Genomic DNA, 22644 nt, shown 5'->3' with positions numbered 1-22644 from the left:
CAATTACCCCGCTGGCACAACTAACACGTGATGGTGTGTAAACCCCATTCGTGTCAATCAAACCGATCCCCGCCACCCTATCCAGCACACACATGCATGTCCAACTTGCGACCATAAGAACTGTAGCCCACCAGGTTCCACTACCCATGGGATTTCCCAGTCAAGAATACCAGAGTGGACTGTCATTTCCTCCTCCAGGGGATCTTCCTGACCCAGGGATCAAACCCGTGTCTCCTGCATTGGCAGGCAGATTCTTTACCACTGAGCCATCTGGGAAGTTCCCCACCCAGCCGCGCGCACGCACGCACACACACACACACGCACACACACACCCACCCCACCTCCCCCACCCCCCCTGCAGCTGCATGGATTACTGGTCACCAATCTTTTTTCCCACCTCCCTGGCAGAGCAATATCATATTAAGAGCACTTGGGAATTCACTAGCCAGGCCCATGGGGTCCTTGGGTTCAAATTCTCACACCTGCCTCCATAGAGTTACATGAAGAACTTAGACACAGCTCCTTACTCAGGGGCCTCCTCTCCATCCAGCAGAATCTGCAGACATCAGCTAATAAAACCATGATAGGAATGTGTTGGGTGCTGAGAAGTCGTAGAGAAATTCCTGTATCGTTAAGTTTATTTTTTAAGAGAAGACCACATTCTAGTTTCACAATTCTTCTTTCTCACCATTCCTGACATTTCCTACTTGTCTTAAAATGCAGCACCGATTATCTGACCAGCTGGCAAGCACTCACTGTCTTCCAAAGAATTCCTGGAACTAAGTGAATCTGATAACTTCATTTGGATTTACAGGGGCTGAGAAATGAGATTTTACAATTCAACGCTGAAAGTCTAAACAAGTTTAAAAAAAATCAGAAATCAGCATACCATGGACACCTTTACAGAACGATGATCAACTAAGCATTTGGTGGAACATACCAAGGAGAGAGAGTATTATTACCGCTGAATTAGGTCCTTGGCGGAGTTGACAGGGATTTTTGTGACCATATCGAGTACACACTGGTAATAATAAGAGGCTGGAAATAGATGCTTGGAGTCAGCCTAGTTAACACATGATATAAGTCTTGTCTCAAGCCTTAAAAATTTCCTTAAAATTTATTACTTTGTACAAATCTTTGACACAAAATGACTTTTCAGTGGGACCCCAGTTTTTACATAGGGAGAAGTGAATTTCAAGTTTGGGCTTCCCTGGTGACTCAGACAGTAAAGAATCTGCCCACAAATGCAGGAGATGCAAGAGACATGGGTTCGATCCCTGGGAAGATCTCCTGGAGAAGGGAATGGCTACCCACTCGTTTTCTAGCCTGGAGAATTCCACGGACAGAGGAGCCTGGTGGGCTACAGTCCATGGGGTCGCAAACAGTCAGACATGACTAACACTTTCATACTTTTCACTTGACTGATATTATAGCTCTTAAAATTGGCCTGTAAAATAGATGCCTTTAATGCATTATATGAATTCTCCCGTCAACACCGGCTATCTTCAGGGACATAAGGAAAGCCAGTATGTAGCATTACTAGAAAGTATTTCTAAGGGTTGGAATGCAGTCAGTACATGACAACTGCATGGGAAAATGGACATGGCATTAACGTCTCAATGCACACCAGGCAGCTATGCCTAAAATGTTTCTAGACATCACAACAGCAAAGTTCAGGGACCCTATTCTTTTCTAAGAGTTAATGTAGAAATGTCTGGGTTTCATTAATGCACCCAGAGCTGAATTCAGCTTCAGAGGAGGCACCTCAGAGAAGGGAAGCCAGAGAAGTTTAATCCACGTTCTTTAAGAAAAGTCATCCCCTCCTTCCTTCCAACAGTGGATTCACTCCATTAATCATCAACATCCTTCATGTTTGTCTCCAAGGAATTCTTCGAACTTCACGTTGTAAGTAATTCTGCTCAAAAATCACACCATGGAATCTAAAATGGATGGTTGCACAACCCTGTGAATGTACTTAACACCTCTGAATTGTACACTTAAGAATGGCTAAAATGGTAAATCTTTTACTATGTTCATTTTACCAAAATTTAACAATGCAGAAAAAGAAGACCAGGAAAAAAAAGAGTAAACAGAGGATGGTATTCATATCTACAAATGATCGAAGAGGGTTACTCACAATAGAGCCTGTTTAAAAACTATCTTTAAGAACAACAAAATAAAGAATCCACTTCCTTTACATTAGATCTTAGAATAACACTGAGGGCGGTGGGGCCCAGCTCAAGGTGAGTGGCTGCGAAGAGCCTTATCACATGGGGGAAATGAGCGATTATCCATGCCTGCGACGAAAGGGCTGTTAGTATTTGACAGCACAAAGGGCTCTTTTACCTGTCTGGCAAAAAAAAAAGGGGGCGTAACCACAAACTGTGCGCCTGGGGCAGGCTTTGCACTGATGCAAAGATGCATTAGACGGATGATGGGATTCAACACCTACAAGTCCACCAGCCCTCTGCGGCTAAAACAAACCTGTGAGTGAGTCAATACAGTCTGGACGTGGGGAAAAGTGGCAAAAGCACAGATTAAGCTGTCAGAACACAAAGAAAAGACGCCCAGAACATTCATCTGTAAAGGCACTTTCTCAAAGAGCAGCTTCCTTTAAGAAACACAGAGACTTACATTTACGACTGCACAAATGATCATACACGAGGAAGGAAAACCACGTCACGTAGGCATCGTTTGAAAACCTATATATGTTAATAGTGGTTTAACATGAAAGGGACCTTACAATGAATGTTTTCCTAATTGTTCCCAAGTGTTTCTACTGGGGCTGAGAGGCCAGACCTCTGAGACTCTCAGAGCCTCTAAGAAACTCAGGAAGAGTCTAGCCGACCCCACACATGGCCACTCTGGATTGAAATAGTCCAGAAGCGTACTCCTTACAGAGAAGAAACCAAATAGTCATTTTATGTTATATTTGAGAGAACAAACTGGTGATTAGTGAAACCACATAATCAAATTTTGATCACTTTTTCTTATTGGCTACTTTCAATTATGCTCCAAGAGGCATGTGAATTTTAATCTGATGCACAAATAAGGTGGCTGATTGCTTACTGGCGTCCCCACCGATTTTTCCATTTTGAACAGGCTTTTCATGGAATCCTATAAAATTAAATTTTAGGAGGAGGTTTACATTCTTGGGGAGTGTCTGGCAACGAAGCGCTGAATAATAAATAGTACGAATTCACACAGAGCTTCAAGCTATTAAAAATGGTGAATCAAAGTCGCTTTGGTTTTTTGTGCCTTTAAAATATGTCTGTGCCTTCCGGTTATTTCTGTCACCTCAGGTTTTATGAGGAAGTATTTTCTTTCTCCTCTAAAAGAATAAAGACAATTCTTTCTGGGTTGGGAGTGTCTTCTACACCCTCCCCACCTCCTCTGTAGGGCTGAACAAAGGAGTCACCTCACTTGATAGAAGCTAACGTCTGCCGTGCTGAAATAATCTCATAGATGGAAATGGATGGAGATAACATTTGACCAAGTTCACAAAATGTGCATCTGCTGAGATTTCAGAGAGCGGTTTCTGGGAAGTATTTTGTTTTTCTCTCATTTGGGATTAACGTAACCATGACAACCAGGGCTTGCTCTTCTCCTGCAAGAGGAAAAGGCTCTCTCAAAGCCCTCGGCCCCTTTTTGCTACCATCACTACCCATTAGAACACTGTTCCGATTTCCATAGCCCACTAACCCTCCACACAGGCACTGTTAACACCGCAAATTCTCCTCCTGCCCCTTTGGCAGGTTTTGAACAGCTGGGTGGAAGTATTAATAGCTACGGTGGCTTAAGAAGCCTGGGGTACGTCTGTCAAGTGAGTAGCCACATACAGGCACTGTGCTAGGGGCTGAGGAAATGGAGATCAATTCAACATCTCTCTCTCTCTCTCTCTCTCTCTCTCTCTCTCTCTCTCTCTCTGAGTCAAGGGTCAGACACTAAAGCGACTAAATTAGAATGTATGATGAGTGCTAACTGAGTTAGAGAGGCACACACACACGCAAAGTACACGCACACTCTGATGTCACTTCTTAGAAGGATACTAATCCTATGCGATCAGGGCTACACCCTTATGACCTCATTTGGCCCAACCTACACCTCCTTATTCCAAATTCAGCCCCACTGGGAGTCGGGGTGGCCATGAACGAATTACGGAAAGCGGGACACCACTCAGCCCATGGTACATGGGGCCATGAAAAGACTGGAGATGCTGTTGATCCCTTAGGATCAATGCGAGAAAGAAATAAAACTCTGACTGCAAAGTATGAAGCAAAGAGCCTGGCATGGAACACGAGTTCTCTGGCACCGTAGCTCCCACTGTGATGGGGAAATGCTAGCTGATAGAATAAAGGGCAGGGGGATGGGTTGACAGTGAGGAGGATGTCCTATTTCCCAGCCCCACGGGCGTGTCTCTGCATGGTCGTGGGATGGAAAGCCCATCTCTGTGCTGCTGGGTGTGTGACCATGTCCCCAAGGGCAGAGTCCAGAGGTGGGTATGCTTCCTCTGCCCTAGAATTCCACTGGAAGTGACCAGGGTGGAGCCTCTCCCATCTGTGGGCCCAGCAATCACCTGAGGACCCTGGTAAGCTACAGGAGCTGATTCTGGAGGGCTGGGGTGAGCCCTGAGAGTCTGCATTTCTAAGAAGCTCTCAGGGATGCTTCAAAGGCTCTGCTTTGAGAGCAAGGTGCCAGTCATATCGCTACATGGACATAGGGCTGTCCTGGTGGCTCAGATGGTAAATAATCTGCCTAATGCAGGAGACCTGGGTTCGATCCCTGGGCAAAACAACTTTGGGACAATTAACAAATTTTGCAAATGGAATGTAAATTGTAAAATAGTATATACAGGTTAAATTTTCTGAATTTGATAACCATACTATGTTCATGTAAGAAAATGTGCTTGTCCTTAGGAAACAGATCTGTAGTATTTAGGAATAACGTGAAAAGTGATATCTAACTTACTTCTCAAATGGTTATGACAAAAATAATGTTGATCTGAGTGTGTGTGTGTGTGTAAAGAGAGTGAAAGATTTTTTGTTGACAAAAAATCAACAATTCGTTATTCTAGACCAAGAGTATCTGAGACATCTTTGTACTACTCCAATTCTGTAATTTTGAAGATAAGCAAAATAAAAAGTTAGAAATACTATTTAAAAAAAAGATATGAAGTCCTAACTCACGGTCCCAGTGAATGGAAGCAGGGTCTCTGCAGAGGTGACTGAGTGAAGTTGAGGTCATTAGGGTGGGCCCTAGCCCAACATGATGAACGTCCTTATGAGATCGTGTGAAGACAGAGACACAGACACACGTGTCATGGATGAGGCAGAGACAAGCGATGCGGTGGTGAGCCAAGGCCCCCACCAGAGGCTCAGAGGGAATATGGTCCCGCAGATACCTTGATTCTGAACTTCTAGCCTCCAGCACTGCAAGAGAAGAAATTTCTGATGTTTCAAGCCACCAGTTTGTGGTTCTTTGTTACAGCAGTACTATCCGACTCATACGACCACCTTCCATGGGGCTGTTACTGACCTTTCAGGCACGTGGGGGCACAGATCACACAGTTACATGATGAACCACACTGTCCCTTATAAATGAAGAGATTATAGTGAAATAATAACAGGATAAGTGTGAAATAATAACAGGATAAGTGGACTGTGGATAGCATAAACATTCTGGCCTTGAACATTCCTCCAACTCAAAAATCAAATAAACTCATTGAGTAGTAGACTAATGATTTCCTGCTAATTATTAAAAGGTATTCCTCTTTTTCCTGTTGCTGTGCTGTTAGTCGCTCAGTCCTGTCCAACTCTTTGCGACATCATGGACTGTAGCCTGACTGTAGCCTGCCAGGCTCCTCTGTCCATGGGACTCTGCAGGCAAGAATGCTGGAGTGGGTTGTCTTGCCCTCCTCCAGGGGACCTTTCCGACCCAGGGATCAAACCCAGGTCTCCTGCATTGCAGGCAGATTCTTTACCGTCTGAGCCCCTAGGGAAGCCCAAGAATGCTGGATTGGGTAGCCTATCCCTTCTCCAGGGCATCTTCCCAACCCAGGAATCAAACCAGGGTCTCCTGCATTGCAGGCAGACTCTTTACCAGCTGAGCTATCAGGGAAGCCCTGTTGCTGGTCTAGATATGAGCTGCATTCTATGATCAAAATTCTTTTTATATCCTAGTCTCATCTGGACCCTTCTGCCCATGAGTGGGGAGATGCAGAGTCCAGGCTGGGAGGTCACCCAGCTCACACACGCTCTCCCCATCCCAGCCCTCCATCCAGGGCTCCCCCTTCCTGATGTAGCCAGGAGCTGCCACTGAATGAAGCAGAGGGCCAAGAATACAACCCAAGAAATCCCCTAGGTACTCACTGATCTACCCATAAATACATTTTTCTTAGAAATTTTACAAGGCTATTGCCAGACTGTGCCTAATAGAAATGATTGGGAAGATGATACTTGGATTTCCCTGGTGGTCCGGTGATTAAGAATCTGCCTTCTAATGCAGGGGACCTGGGTTGGATTCCTGGTTCGGGAAGATTCCATGTGCCACGGGGCAACTAAGTCCACGAACTACAACGATGGAAGCCTGCAGCCTGCACACCCTAGAGCCTGTGCTCCGCAACAAGGGAGGCCATCACGAAGAGAAAGGGGAGCACCACAATGAGAGAGCAGCCCCTCCCTCCACAAATAGATAAAGACCGTGGGAAGCAACGAAGACCCAGCGCAGCCAAAAACGTGTGCGTTCAGACGTGTCTGACTCTCTGCAGCCCTGTGGACTGTAGCTGCCAGGCTCCTCTGTCCATGGGATTCTCTAGGCAAGAGTTCTGGAGTGGGTGGCCTATTCCTCCTCCAGGGGATCTTCCCGACCCAGGGATGGAACCCGTGTCTCCTACATGTCCTGCATTGGCAGACAGGTTCTTTACCACTAGTGCCGCCACCTGGGAAGCCCAGCCAAAAGGAAATAAATAAAAGATGTGGTTAAAGACGGCAGACTGAATCCTTGCAGCTTATCTCTACAATACCCAGAAACCCTGCTTAAAAAAAAAAAAAAAAGTAAAGAAATGAAATAAGGAATAAATTCATAGAACAGGTAAAATGAGAAGACAGACAGCAGGTGACAGATTTCCCCCAATTCTAGAAGATGAAAGAGGAGCAAACTGCAGCCTAATTACAGAGGAGAAGAGACGTGGCAGTAAGGGAGCAGCCTAATTTCGCAGCACTCCCCAAAAGGTCAGGAGTGGGAGACGCCAGGTACTTCCGCTGCTGCAGGGTAGAGTTAAAAACTTTTAAAAACACTGTAATTTGTATCCTCATATAGCTCAGAGTTTATAAGGAACATTACCCCGGGAGGTTATAAAAAGGAGTATTTGGTTAACGAGAAAGAGCTCTTAGAAGGAAAAAAAAAAAAGCAGAGTAGAAATAAAAATGTCACGGGGAGAGTTTAAAGACACAGTTGAAAATTCTCCTGGAAACCAGACCAGGTGACAAACGAATGGCAGCGAGGGGAGGAGGTGAAGCATTTAGAGGGTCAACAACTGAAGCAACCCTGGGACCCCTGCAACAGAGAGACCCCAGGGGAAGGGGGACGATGCAAGAATAACATAAGGAAGTTTCCAAGACTGAAAAAGGGTCAGAGGGTATCTCGCAGAATGAATGAGTGTAATCTATTTCAAGGCAAATCACTGGAAAACTTGGGAACACCAGGAAAGACAAAGGATTCTAAATGTAATGAGCGTGTGTGCGTGCTAAGTCGCTTCAGTCGTGTTCAACTCCTTGTGACCCCATGGACCGTAACCTGCCAAGGTCCTCCATCCATGGGATTCTTCAGGCAAGAATACTGGAGTGGGGTGCCATTCCCTTCTCTAGGGGATCTTCCCAACCCAGAGATCGAACCCAGGTCTCCTGCACTGAAGGCAGATTCTTCACCAGCTGAGTTTTTTTTTTTTTTTTTTTAACCACTAGTGCCACCTGCTGCTGCTGCTAAGTCGCTTTAGTTGTGTCTGAGTCTGTGCGACCCCATGGACTACAGCCTACCAGGCTCCTCCGTCCATGGGATTGTCCAGGCAAGAGTACTGGAGTGGACTGCCATTGCTTTCTCCTGTAACTGCATAGTGATACACTAATTCAAACTTACTGCTATGGGGGAAAAACACCATTTAATGAAAAGTGAAAGTGAAGTCGCTCAGTCGTGTCCAACTCTTTGTGACCCGTGGACTGTAGCCCACCAAGGTCCTCCTTCCATGGGATTCTCCAGGCAAGAATACTGGAGTGGGTTGCCGTTTTTCCTTCTCCACCTGGGAAGCCCAAAACTAATGAGAAAAACAAAGCCTAGTGAATTGGAAGGGCTCAGGACTTCTGGATAGTAGGCTAGAAGCCAGAACAGAGTCCCAACCATATCCTCTCACAGGATATCACCAATAATGTCTGTGTGCAGGAGTCAATGAAGATGCCCCTGCCCCGGGGTGGGTGGGTGTGTGTGTGTATGTGTGTGTGGGTGTGTGTGTGTGTGGGTGGGTGGGTGGGTGGGTGGGTGGGTGGGTGTGTGGGTGTGTGTGGATGGCTGCCTCTGCACTCCCATGATGCACCAAAATTGTACCCCAGGGACACTCCAGGCTAGAGGGCATGGAGTTGGCACCATGGGCATGCTCGCTGTGGAGCTGAGATTCCAATGCAGCTTCAGAGAATCTGCTCCCAAGGCTGTATTTCCCTCTTTTCTCCTCTAAGACTTCCAAGCCCAGTTTTGAGGACACAAACTGTCCTGGAGAAAACGTGCTGATAAAACCAAAGGAAGAGACTGCATTTGCCAGCACTGTAACTTGGGGCACCCAGGCCAGTCAGTATGGCACCCGGGCTGATACACAGTTAGTATGACACAGCCCTGGCGGGCAGGCTGAGTGTCATATAAACCAGCAGTGACCTGCTGCAAAGGCAGGAATCCTCAGTTAACCAAGAAATCGGACAGTTGACATGTGGGGGATATTTCCCATGCTGTGTCTCCAGCCCCTTGGGGGCCTTAAAGAAGAACTGTAATAAAATTATGAAGAACACAAACTCAGGGGCCATGTGCATTCTTGCAAATCCCATATCTCCACTTTAGGCACGGTGACCTGGGATGTGTTAAGTCGTTGGGCCTCAGCTTCCACTTCTGTAGAATGGGCGCATGACTGGAACACTTCCTAGGATGTGGGGAAGATCAAACAACTTAGTATATAGCAAACCTGAGGACAGTACAGTACCCAGAACAAAGCAAGCTCTCCCAGGTATTGGCTATTATTGGGGGGTGGGGGGAGGAACAGGCGATGGAAGAAGGCAAGATGGAGGAGGGAGGAGGGGGGAGGGGAGGGGGGAAGGGAGACGGTGGGGGAGGGGAGAGGGTGGGGGAGGAGAGAGGGTGGGGGAGGGAGGAGGGAGGGGAGAACAGAGGAGGAGGGGAGGAGGGAAATGACTCAAAGCCCAACAGCAGAGCCAGTGGCAGCCTTGACTGCGAATAGTGTGATCTGTGATCTCCGTTGCTGTGAGATGCCAAGCAGAGCAAGAACAGGAACCACAACGGTAAAACCAGAGTCTGTGGAGCCAGGACAAGGCTTTCATTCTGGGAGAATGGAGCTAAACGTGGAGGCCAGCCCAGCTCCTGGGCGCACAAATGCCTAATTCTTCCTTGGCACCGCTGCTCCAAGGGTGGGCACGGCGTCTGGCGGGCCCACACTGAGCTCCTGTTCCCTCTGCACTGAGCCCCCGCATTTAGAGTGCTCATTAAACACTCTTCAGATTGGGTTTCAGAGTCCCGGCTCTGGGCTGCAATGAGAAAGGGTCCTTTCAGCAACTTCGCTGCAATTCAGCTACGTTAAAACTGCCCACCTTCCTTCACCCCAAGACATCGTGTGTGTGTGTGTGTGTGTGTGTGTGTGTGTGTGTGTGTGTGTGTGTCTGTGTCTGTGTCTGTGTGTCTGTGTGTCTGTATCTGGGTGTGTCTATGTGTGTATATGTGTCCACATAAGGTGAAGGATTTCTAGTGCTTTCATGCAAACCTGCTATATGTGAACAAAAAAAGAAAAATATTGATGGAGAAATTGGCTACTCATAGTGCAGGGTTTGTCTGCCCCTGATGTTGAACAATTCACTGTCTTTCAATTACTTTTCGGAGTAGATGAAAATGACAAAGTTTGAGATTTACTGACACTCTGTTTCTTTAAATACCCACTAGACCCTGGACAAAGGATCCCACAGGTAATGAAGGAGGCAAGTGTAAACCAGAGGGTTTTAAGGAAAAAGCACTGGACCCTTTCCAACAGCAGAAATATGCTCGCCTATTTCTCATGTCTCTGCAGTTTGGTGCTTGTCTCCCTGGACTCGATGGTCTAATTAAACCTCAAAAGTGCATTCAGCCCCTTGTGCCTAAACTCTCTGAAAACACCTAATATCATAACTTAGCCTCCAAAATTTCGCTTTCACTTTTCATGCATTGGAGAAGGAAATGGCAACCCACTCCAGTGTTCTTGCCAGGGACAGGGGAGCCTGGTGGGCTGCCATCTCTGGGGTCGCACAGAGTCGGACATGGCTGAAGTGACTTAGCAGCAGCAGCGGCAGCAGCCTCCAAAATTAGTACCCCAAAGGAAGAAGAAAAGCAGATATTTGATTGAATTTAGCTTAACATTTTAACAGAAAGGTGAAGACTTTGTAAACCCAAGTCACCGAATGACCCCTGTGGTTCTCGGTTCTCATTTTTCTCATGCGCAGACAGCTCTTCAATCGTGTTTCTGAAACACAGCAAAACCAATCTCTTGGAGAACCTCTAAGAATGTCAAGTGAAAGAAAAATCATTTTGTAGGTTTACAGACACTTTCAGCAGAAAACATTTTTAACGTTTTCTAGTTAGTGGGGAGAACTAACCCGACTTAGTTCTAGAAAATGAAAACTAACCATTTTTTCAATCTTGAAGAGGGATTTTAAAATTATCTCTTCCGCAGAGGCTTTCAAATTTTAAAAATATGTAAATCAAAGGGCAAAAACATTGCACCCTCTAAGAATCCTCGGCTCTGGGAAATTCCCGGGTTGTCCAGTGGTTAGGGCTCAGTGCTTTCATCCCCCACTAGCTGCTACTACTATTTCCCCATCTGATCGTCTTCTTAGGCTTGAGAGTCTGTTAACTGTGGAAGTGACAGGGGTAGGGTGGGCCCTAGCCCCAGGTTTATGTATTTTGAGAGGAGGTCAGAGTTTCAGGCGAAGAGCTAGGACTTCTCCTTTGAAAAACTGGAAAGCTCAGATGAATGGGAAGCACAGAGGTGCTAGACTTAGGCAAAAGAAACAAGGCAAGTCAAACAAGGCAAGTCGGTAACAAAAATACAAGATACATATCTGAGAGGCCGAAAGTAGAACGGAGGTCCCCAGGTGCAGGGAGTCAGTGGGGAGCTTGATTAACGCGTACAGAGCTCACTCTGGGCAAAAGGAGGGAGATCTGGGGCTGGATGGTAGCGAGGGGTACACTGCCACTGAACTGGACGCTTAAAACTGCTATAAAAGATGACAAATCTTATATGTTCATTTTTGGTGCATTTCATCACGATAAGAATAAATGGGGAAAATTTATCTTTTTTAGCTCTGACAATCTATGGAAGGAACTGCTAAGTTTAGGGGTGAGGGGTAAGAAAAAGGCAAGGACCATAGAAAGCACTTGTACCACAAAGGCAGAGGGGAATCTAAAATTTGCAACATTTCCAATGGATGAAAACTATCACTATTACGTATTAAAACACAGGCTGTGGTGTCAGTCAGGTTACAACTACGATGCCTGGCTGTACGGCCCAGGCTGGACACTGATCTCCCCTTTTGAGCAACGGAGGAACAATGTCCTGGCAAGAGGTGGTTGGGGGAACTAAACAAAGGAAACACACATCAAATGCCAAGCACCAGGGCCAGTGTTCAGCAGAGACTCAGAAAATCATAGTCAACCATTAACCTTCATTTTTAGTGGAAACCTTTCCCAAGTTATTTCCAACTTTTGGGAGCTATGCAAACTCCCTCTAGAGCATGTTTATGCCTCACGACACATTCACCACTACAAAACAAAATTCTCCTTTGCCCTTCCTTATATTCCAGTTATCTGATTTTTTCAATATATATATTGTTGCCTGGGTCTTCGTTGCTGCGGGTGAGCTTTCTCTAGTCGTGGCAAGCCAGGGAATACTCTATAGTTGCAACGCACGGCGGGCTTCTCATTGTAGTGGCTTGTCTTGTTGCAAAGCACAGGCTCCAGGGCACAGGCTTAGTTGCCCCACAGCATGTGGGATCTTCCCAGACCAAGGATTGAACACGTGTCCCTTGCACTGTCTGGTGGATTCTTTATCCCTGGACCACCAGGGAAACCCTCCAGCTATCTTCTGATGAGGGGCTGGAGAATCCATATCCATTGATATTAGAAGATTGATGTATAAACTAGGAAAATACTGAAAAGCAAAAACAAAACAAAACAAAAAACACTCCAAAACTGTATGCGTTCACTGTTGTTAACAATCCTTTTCTGCCAGCAAGCTGCCAGAGTAAGACAAAATATGAGCACACAGGCCCTAGACTTCAGCAAAAGAAACTTACAAATACATATACAAAATTACAGAAAGCACATCTCAAAATATTAACGTCTATCAGAAGGACTGAAAGTCTGAATAAGATGCCTTTTCTCTTTACGTATCAGACAACAAGCTCCTTGAGTGTACCACAGTGCTGACACACAAGATTTTCACACGCAGATTCTTTAAGTTCTTACAAACTTCAATAGAAAGGAATGCTGATCACCAGCCTAGATGTAATTAAGGAACTAATTCCAGTATAGCAATGATTCCAAAGGGACCCTGAAGATCAGGTTCACCTGGAGACATCAAATCATTCACATTCTCTATTCCCAGGCCTCCCCAGAGAGTCACACAAAAATGAAGAGTTTGGAGATGGAATCTGCCCTCTCCCCTACCGCAGGATTCTAATGAACACACACCTCACACACATTTGTGGCACTCACAAACCTGGAAACCATTCAGCTTACCCTTTTACGGCATTCTTCTCAAATTCACCAGTTTGAATACCTTGCTGAAATTTTTTTTCATGACAATTCCTTCCATTTCCCTGCTGCTACTAACTGCTGTCACTTCTGGTTACCATCTGACTCATTAAATACATAAATAATTCCTAAATAGTTTCTCAAGTCCATTCTATTAGAAACAATTAATTGACTAAATTAGATGTTGTCACTCTGTTCAAAACTCAGAGTAAAACCAGAGTCCTGACAACGCAAAACAAGGTCCCAGGGGGCAGTCCCACCCCACGCCACCATGCCACCCCAGCACCGGGGCAGTTCCACCCCGCGCCACCACGCCGCCCCAGCACAGGGGCAGTTCCACCCCGCGCCACCACGCCGCCCCAGCACAGGGACAGTTCCACCCCGCGCCACCACGCCGCCCCAGCACAGGGACAGTTCCACCCCGCGCCACCATGCCACCCCAGCATAGGGGCAGTTCCACCCTGAGCCACCATGCCGCCCCAGCACAGGGGCAGTTCCACCCTGGGCCACCATGCCACCCCAGCATAGGGGCAGTTCTACCCTGCGCCACCTTGCCGCCCCAGCACCGGAGGCAGTCCCACCCCGCGCCACCACGCCGCCCCAGCATAGGGGCAGTTCCACCAGGCGCCACCTCGCCGCCCCAGCACCCATGTGCATGCATGCTATCACTTCAGTCGTCTCTGACTCTGCGACTGTACGGACTGTAGCCCACCAGTTTCCTCTGTCCATGGGATTCTCCAGGCAACAATACTGGAGTGGGTTGCCATGTCCTTCTCCAGGGGATCTTCCTGACCCAGGGATCAAATCGGTGTCTCTTTCATCTACATGCATTGGCAGGTGGGTTCTTTACCACTAGTGCCACCTGGAAGGTCAAATCCAGCTGCTCTCCCCCTTGTTCACTGGCCTCCAGCCACTCTGGGCACACCAGGAAAACAGCAGCCGCAGGGCCTTTGCACTGGCTGCTCCCTCTGCCTGACAGGCTCTCTCCCCAGAAATCTACGTGGATAATTCTCTTACCTCTTGGAAATCTGCACAAACGTTAGCTCCCCAATAGGGCAGACCCTGAGCACCTAAGCTCAAAACTGCAATTTACCCCCACACCTCCAACCTCTTATTCTGGCCTATTTCTTTCATTTTTCACTTCCAGTTATCATTCTCTAGCACCCAACACAATGTATCTCTTCATAATATCTCTTGTATTTATCTTTTGGCTGCTTCTCAGCATGTGGGATCTTAGTTCCCAGACCAGAGATGGAACCCCTGCCCCCTGCAGTGGAAGTCACCACTGGACTGCCTGGGAATTCCCCATCATGTTCCTTATACGATACACGGCAATCTCTCTGAAAGGACACACGTTCTGCCAGAACATGCATCTTCATCTGTTTTGTTCACTAAAAACAGCATGAAACACAGAAGGTGCTTGTCAGGATCTGCTGAATGGATGAATGAATGAGATCATTTTAGAACCGCAGTTTTGACAGAGAGACCGTAATAGCACAGTCCTCAGCAAAAACAACTCTAAAACGGGGGTCTGGATTCTAAAGTCGGTTGGAGGATATATTCTGATTTCAAGAAATTGTTGCTCCAAGAGTTGACATCTTCCAAAAAAAACATACATGGAAACCATACAGGAAGGGCCAACCTTACGGAAAATGTTAGAAGGAAAACAAGAAAATGAAAGATCACATTCTGTTGATCAGGAAATACGTCAACGTGGGCACGATACACGACAGTCACACGGCAGTCGCACAGGCGCAGAAACACCTACAGGAAGAAACGCTGTGCACCGCCCAGTGAAACCGGCACATCACAGACAGCAATCGGCCGGGGGCCTCTCTGCATACACTAAACAAGTGAGTACAAGTGAAGCCACGATAAACCTCGACAGCAAATTAAAAAGCAAAGCCATCTCTTTGCCGACAAAGGTCCATCTAGTCAAAGCTATAGTTCTCCCCGTAGTCATTTTCGGATGTAAGAGTTGGACCATAAAGAAGGCTGAGCACCTAAGAATTGCTGCTTTCAAATTGTGATGCTGGAGAAGACTCTCAAGAGTCCCTTGAACAGCAAGGAGATCAAACCCATCAATCCTAAAGGAACTCAACCCTGAATATTCATTGGAAGGATTGAAGCCGAAGGTGGAGCTCAGCTGTGGCCACAAGATGCGAAGAGCCGACTCATGAGAAAAGACCCTGATGCTGGAAAAGACTGAAGGCTGAACGAGAAGGGCAGCAGAGGATGAGATGGTTAGGTAGCACCACCGATGCAACGGACATGAGTTTGAGCAAACTCTGCGACATAGCGGAAGATAGGGAAGGACGTGTGTGCTGCCGTCCAAGGGGTGGCAGAGTCGGACACAACTTAGTGACTGAACGAGAACAAACAAGTGAAAGAGAAGGAGGGCTTGCATTCTTTTAATGCTGTTCAGAGACCAGACAAACATGCTGGCAACTCCTGATGCAGTACTCCTAGAGAACCTGGAATTTCGGTTTTCTTCTGAACTGGTTCACTAACTTCTTGTCAAGAGTATTTCAAAATTTGGTACAGAGAAAGACGCCCTGCGTTTAGTGCATTCTCTGTTAATTCACACTGGCTCTCAGCTTTTGGCTTGTTGCAAGCCCCCCGTGACAATACCTTATTTGGAAGTATGGGGTTGGCTAAAAAGTTTATTAGGGTTTTTCTGTAACATCTTATGGAAAACCCTGAACATACTTTTTGGCCAACCCCAAAGGACATCCAAGCAATCCTCATTTTAGTGATCCTTCATTTTTCTGTATCATCACAGCTGTTCAGAGTGAGTGGTGGGAAAATAAAAGGCAAATAGATGTAGGGTCTATAATTAAAAGCACAGGGAGAGATTACTTCTTTTAGACGGAATCCTGCCCAATTCTAATTTAGTATTGTGAGCAGCCTACGGTCTTCCCAATGTAATCAAGAGAAAGGCCATATTGGAAACATGTACAGACATTTCTGAAAAACAAGAACTGTTTGCTACAGTTTAAAAACATTCGAAACATTCGCCTGCAATGGGGACAGACAAGAAGGGATGTGCAAACTGAAAACTCAGTGAGTTTCCCTTTATTTGAGGTTATTCAGGATGACAGCATTCTATCAATGCTGTGGACTCGTTAAATGCATTGTGTCCAAATTTGCAAAGTATTACATTAGTGCTAAAGCCAAATTAAACTAGAATACTGGAGGTCAATAAGCATGTTTCTGAGAATCTGTCATCTGTTGAAAATTAAATACAGACTGATAAGAAGAAATAGAGTTCACAGGTTTGCCTAGAAACTGAATAGTTAAGACTCATTCTCACTGAGAGAGACAGAAAAAAAGGTCTAGTTTTTAAAGGTTGGATCAGTCTTTCGCCGCCTAATTTCTCAGTTCACTATGCAAGATGACTTTAACATATTTTAAACAGTGATGCCAAAAGAAATGCTAATTAGAGCTCCCTACACTCGTGGGTATATGCTGGTTCTATTTTACGAAGCCTCTGTGAAAATTATGGATGGTTCTCTTTCCCTTAAAGGCATGATTAGCCCAAACTGCACAGAAGCAAGAGAGAAGATTCAGAAATGAATATTTAGGAAAGAAAGCAGAGAACAAATTCATAGAAACAGAAAGCAGAACAGTGGTTATCAGAGGGTAGGGGGATAAGGATCCAGATTTGCAAATTGAGAAAGTTCTGAAAAGGAGTTTGACAGCATTGTGAATATACTTAATGCTTCCTAGGTGACAATCTGCATGCAATGCAGAAGATGTGGGTTCAATCCCTGGGTCGGGAAGATCCCCTGGAGAAGGAAAGGCTACCCACTCCAGTATTCTTGATCGCGTACGAGAATCCCATGGACAGAGAAGCCTGGTGGGCTACAGTCCATGGGTGGCAAAGAGTCACATTTAGGACATGACTAAATGTGACACAACCTCACACGCTCACACACACACCAGATTGTATACTTAAAAATGGGTAAAATGGACCATTTTATATGTTTTTAACCACAGTTTGAAAACAGAAAAGAAAGCAAGGAAGACTAAATCTCCAAGTTTGAGCCTGTGAAAATGAATCTTTCCTTCCTTAAGGATACTATAGGCCAGGCTGGTTTATTAATTGCACGGAACGCAAGCAGAAAGCAGAAATAAAAGGCTAAAGGCAGGCGACACATCGGCACTTGAATGTTCTCCGGCGTGTTTATTCATTACCAAGCAGAGGGAGCCATTTGTGTCTTTATGTTTGATTTTCATTCATTTTTCAAAGCAGTCATCTACTGACGGATCGCCCGATGGAAACATTTCAAAGGCATTTATTATATCATTAACAGCTCCGTCTCAAGCCCAACGTGCATCCAAGCCTGTCAGACAAACCTGTGAAGAGCAGCGATAAAACAAGCTTTGTTTTCTCAACTGAAACGCCCGGTGGCTCTTTCAGGGTATTAGGAACAAAGCAGAGCTTTCAGACTCAGTGGTTCCAGCTTTTACTTTTTTAAACACACAAGACATTAACTCTAACCGACACACTACGTTAACACACTACATGTTAGTGCGCTGGCGTAACGCACTACGCCATGCCAGCTCCCCAGCTACACTTTCTTCTTGTTGGACGGCTCTAGTAAGACCAAACTGGAAATGCTACAAACAGTAGGATATACATCCTTGAAGGATCTTCTGAGCATGTGTTCGAGAAGGTAAACCTCTCCGATTTGTCAAATGACATTTGACACGTGTTATTTTGAATTTAGGGAACCTGATTTTGCCTTCCCAGGTACGACAGCAAGATAGGTAAGCCTAGCATTTTCCCTGGATCTCAGCTTGTAACCCTCCACCTAGAAGTCTGCAACAGTTCACGAATAAAGAAGCTGGCAGAGCGCCGATAAGACTGTTTACTCCAAAATGACAAGTCTAACCTGAATTTAATCAGCAAGCCAGTGAGGCAAGCAGGAGTTTTCACATTTAGGAACATTGTATGGTTACCCAAATACCACTAAGAATAGTACATAAGAGAGAGAGAGAGCAAGAGGAGCAAAGATCAATGGTTTTATTAATCAGAATGATAAGCTGAGTATAAAGATGGATCTAATAATATTGCGAATATATATATCTATTTCTAGAAGTACTGCCTCAGTACTTATGGGAAGACAGCTGTTGAAATATAGGAAATAATTTCTCCCAGAACATCAAATGCATAAGCTCAACCTGCCTGGTGCAAAAAATCTAATGTATGTGTCCTCCCCAAATCCGTAAGTGAAAAGTAAAAGTGTTAGTTGCTCAGTTGTGTCTGACTCTGCGACTCCATGGACGTAGCCCACTAGGCTCCTCTGTCCACAGGATTTCCCAGGCAAGAATACTGGAATGGGTTGCCATTTCTCTAACCCAGGCGTCCCGCATTGCAGGCAGATTCTTTACTGTCTGAGCCACCGTGGAAGCCCACTCAAAAGCCATACATTGAAACCTAAGCCCCACTGTGATGGTATGGGGAGGTGGAGCCTTCATGAATGGGATTAGTGCCCTTTTACAGAAGGTCCCCTAACCCTAAATTTAATGTTCTCTTGTCCCTTCCTCTGTGTGAGGACAGAGGGAGAAGAAGGCAACCATCTATGAGCCAAGACTGGGTTCTTACCAGACACTAAATCTGCCAGCACCTTGATTTTGGATCTCTGGAACAGAGAGAACTCAACTTCTTTTGTTTATAAGCCACTCAGTTTATGATATCTGTTACAGTAGCAGCCCAAACTAAGACCCTTGGGGGCTATATCCAAAACAATTTTACATTTGAAAGAAGAAAGTTGGGAGGGAAACTTTACTCATATTATCTGAAATACATCTGCTTCCTGCAGACAGGTGTCATGAGTATGGAAAGATTCATGAAGAGAGGTAAAGGATACCAAGATTTAGCAGGCAGCAGAAACAGGAGCTGGCCAAGAAAATTTAACGTTAGCGACATTAACAACACATCGCTCTCCACTTCCTAAAAGCAGCAGCAGGAAAGCAAACCCTGGACCATTCCAATGACAAATACTGTGGACACAGTTGAGTCCAAACTCAAGAGCAGCCAACCCTGAGGCTGATAACAGAGACGCACTCTGCCGGTTCAGCCAGAGAAACTGGACAGGGCTGCGGCTCAAAGAATGAGGGAAAGGAAAAAATATTATAGAAAAGGAGACTTTAAGCTTAAAGAGAATGAGTATTCCAAAGTAAAAGCATTCAACCGCATAACAGTTTGTCTTGGAAAGCAATGAGCTGTCACCTCCAACAGTAAAGATATATGAGATCAGAGGGAAGATGGGGGCTTCAGGAAGAAGGTTACAACTATAAGACATCACATGGGGCAGGATATTCTCTATCTAGATAAGTTCAGGTACCATCAGATGCGAAGACACTGAGATCTAGTGGGAAAACAAAGTCACTTGAAGCAACGTGGTACAAGAAACTCAGAAGGCATGAAGCCGACCTGTTAAATAATGGTGACCTGCACGTGTGTGTGGGAATGTGCACACATGCCCACAAACGATCTGCACAACCAAACTTACAAATGGCCTGGCGCTCTCTATCTTGAGTAAATATTTATCTCGTAGGAGACAGCTGGTTTCCTACTGTGCCGATTCGTCCCCTCAGCATCCAGAACTCAAGATCTTTCCACACTCCTTCCACACATCATCCCCCACCACCGCTAAATAAAAAATGTTACCGTTACTATGTAAAAGGACATGAGGCTTGCCACTTCGTGAGGGAGGAAGAAAAGTTCCACTAAAGCTTAGTGAAGTCTAAGAAGGGACAGAATTGAAAACATATGACAGTAAAGAGACCTCTGGGAAAAAAAAAAAAAAAGGATCTAAAGATTAGTAGGATTAGTAATAAAAGGACTGAAGGAGGAGGAGGCCTACAGTTTGGGCTTTCCCATAAATTGGATCCAATTTTTGGCCCCGAGGGGAAAGAGGAGACTATCAAATGAATTATGTTTATGGAGAGAATAAATCCCTTCGATGTTTCCCAGCTGAAAGAATAAAGTACTGTGATTCATCACAGTCATTTTGGTCACCACCCCAAAGAGGTCACTAAATTCTAGTAGGATGAACCCCTCTAAGGCACTTCACCTGATATTAAGGGCTTTGGATGCTCACAAACATACTTCAGCTTTGCAGGATGAAAAAAGTTCTAGGGTTTGACTGTACAACAATGTGAACGCACTGAAATTCAAAGGGGTCAGTTTTGTGTTACATATACTCTACCACAATTAAAGACATTTTGAAAAGTGTATTAGTGTGAGAAAGACAGACAATACTAAACGTTGGTGAGGATGTGGAACGGACAGAACTCCTGGGAAACGAAGCAGGTACCACTCCTTTGGGAAACTGCTAGACAGTTTCTAAGTGGAACACAGGCAGAGACTCAACATTTTCATAAACATCCATCAGAAATCGGTATATACATTCAGCAAAAGACACTGCAATAGGCCCAAGTAAGAAACAAGCCATCATCAATAGAATAAATTGCGGTGTTCATTCCAATAATCAGAATGAACACACTGCGGCCAGAGTGACACCAAGCACGAATCTTCCAAACATAAGGCCCAATGAAAGAATTCACACAAACGGACACGTGCTGTTGGCCCTCTGAATTCACGGGTTTCACTTCTGCCAGTTCAACCAACACTGGATATGGGGAGCTGACTGTCTTCCGCCACTTTATATAAGGGACGTGACCAGCCATGGATTTTAGTATCTGGAGGAGGGGATCCTGAAACCAATCCCCTGTGGATAACAAAGGATGACTGTAATGGATGCCACCGATTACAAAGCCCCTTGCCATACTAATCGACGGTGTTACAAATCAGGATAGTGGCTACCCAGGGGAGAAGCAATGATCGGAGAGACTATTGTTTGGTGTGGGTGAAGGACGCTCGAGATGTCTACCTTGTGATCTGGGCATGCTTCTGTATGAAATGCATTTAAAAGTTTTTACTATTATCACTTGCTAGAGCTCATTTATTTTTATGATTGACCTAATTCTATGCTCCTAAAATCTGACAAACATCTAAATCCTGGGTTCTTACTCCTCCAGCTGGGTTTCTGCCACATTAACGTTCAATGGTTCTGAACAGCAACCCACCACAAGGGCCCCACACACTGCCTGCTCGAGGAATGTCGTCTGGACAGCCCCAAGAATGCCGGTTCTGTCCTGTCCACAGCTTCTCCCTGCTGCCTTCTGTGGGTTTCTGCCAGGATCCCTCCCAGGCCTGGAAAGAAAAAGTCACCAGCCAGGGAAATCCTGTTCACCCTGCGCTGTATTATGGAAACTCAATTTCCCAGAAGAGGAGCTCTAAAGTGTGGATAAAAGGGTGTAAGGACCACTCCCCAGCGCTGACCTTCTACCAAGGCACGTGTTCCTTGGCGAGCAAAAATAATAAAAATCATATGCGTCAATGATTTCTAGGACAAACAGAAAACACAGGACTGGCAGAGCTGCTGTAATGTGCTAAAGGAAACCCTGTAACATCATGAGGTTTCAAGAGAGTGTCATTTATTATTCCATAATAATAATGGCTATGCCATAGCCAGTAATTCTTTTTTTCATTTTCACAAATGTTCCTTCTAAGTTATTTGCCAACCAGGCTGGGAAAGCTTCATTGGCTCTCAATGGTTCACAACAAAGTGTCCAGAATTGCTTTACCAGTATCCATTTCACTTTCTCTACCCAGTTTGGCTAAGAAACTTCAATTACATGTTAACGTCTCAACAAACAGAACCCCAGGAGGCCCTGCATGATCAGTAGGAAGGCAGCCAAGAGTCACAGAAACCAACAGGTGGGAGAGTCTGCCTTGGATGGTGACAGAAACACAGACCCTGACAACCCTCAAAATGGGGTCCAGCCCACTGCGACCTGATGCTTCCAAGGGTCTTACTGGCCCAAAGCCTTGAAAAGGAAAGCAGTGAGGGAAGAGAATGGTTGTGAAAGAACAGGTCATGGAAGATGGTCAAAATACACAGCAGGTTTGGTCAACATGCTTTGACCACAAAAAATAGACCAGTGAGGTCTTCATATTTTTTCTGATGGTAGTAAACTATTTTCTTTTGAAGGCATTAGAAAAAGAGCTCTCTAAAAGTAACATAGACTCTTTCCAGAAAATGTCAAATCACTGTTACATCAAACTATTCAGACTCCACAGATGAATCATGAATTTCAGCTTGGTAACAATTTGCAGACAGTTATCAATTAAATGTGAAAACTCTGAACACCCAGGTTATCCACTACAAAATAAATCTTACATAAGGAGCAGTAAGAACTGTGCTTTCCTTGTCTGTACTGCCAAAATACACAGGCTAGTTCAGATGTAACAAGATTTCCTCCTGAAAATGGGATTTCCTTCAAGAAAGGCTAGGCAATAAAGTCTGAAAGCAACTTGACCCTCTATTCTTTCCAAGCCACAAATTATAACAAAGAAAACTAAGAGTCACCTGCAACTGAGAAAACATCTTTGCAACCAAGACTATATCAAAATTCAAATTTATAGATGAAATAAAGCTTACTGTAACCCTTAGATTACAGACCTCAAGAGCAAAGTTTCCCAGTACACGGAACATATTAATCAAGTGCTACAACTCTGAC

General features: G+C 45.2%; 1 protein-coding gene across 7 annotated transcripts in view; it reads right to left on the bottom strand.

Moving 5' to 3' along the window:
- FARP1 (FERM, ARH/RhoGEF and pleckstrin domain protein 1) overlaps positions 1-22644 on the bottom strand; it is a 307147-nt gene that overhangs the window by 108185 nt on the left and 176318 nt on the right. The window lies entirely within an intron of this gene.

The sequence above is a fragment of the Ovis aries genome, chromosome 10 (assembly GCF_016772045.2).
Source record: "Ovis aries strain OAR_USU_Benz2616 breed Rambouillet chromosome 10, ARS-UI_Ramb_v3.0, whole genome shotgun sequence".
In the NCBI taxonomy this organism is placed as follows: Eukaryota; Metazoa; Chordata; class Mammalia; order Artiodactyla; family Bovidae; genus Ovis; species Ovis aries.
The sequence above is the reverse complement of the archived record's forward strand: the minus strand, read 5'-3'. Positions and strand labels throughout refer to the sequence as shown.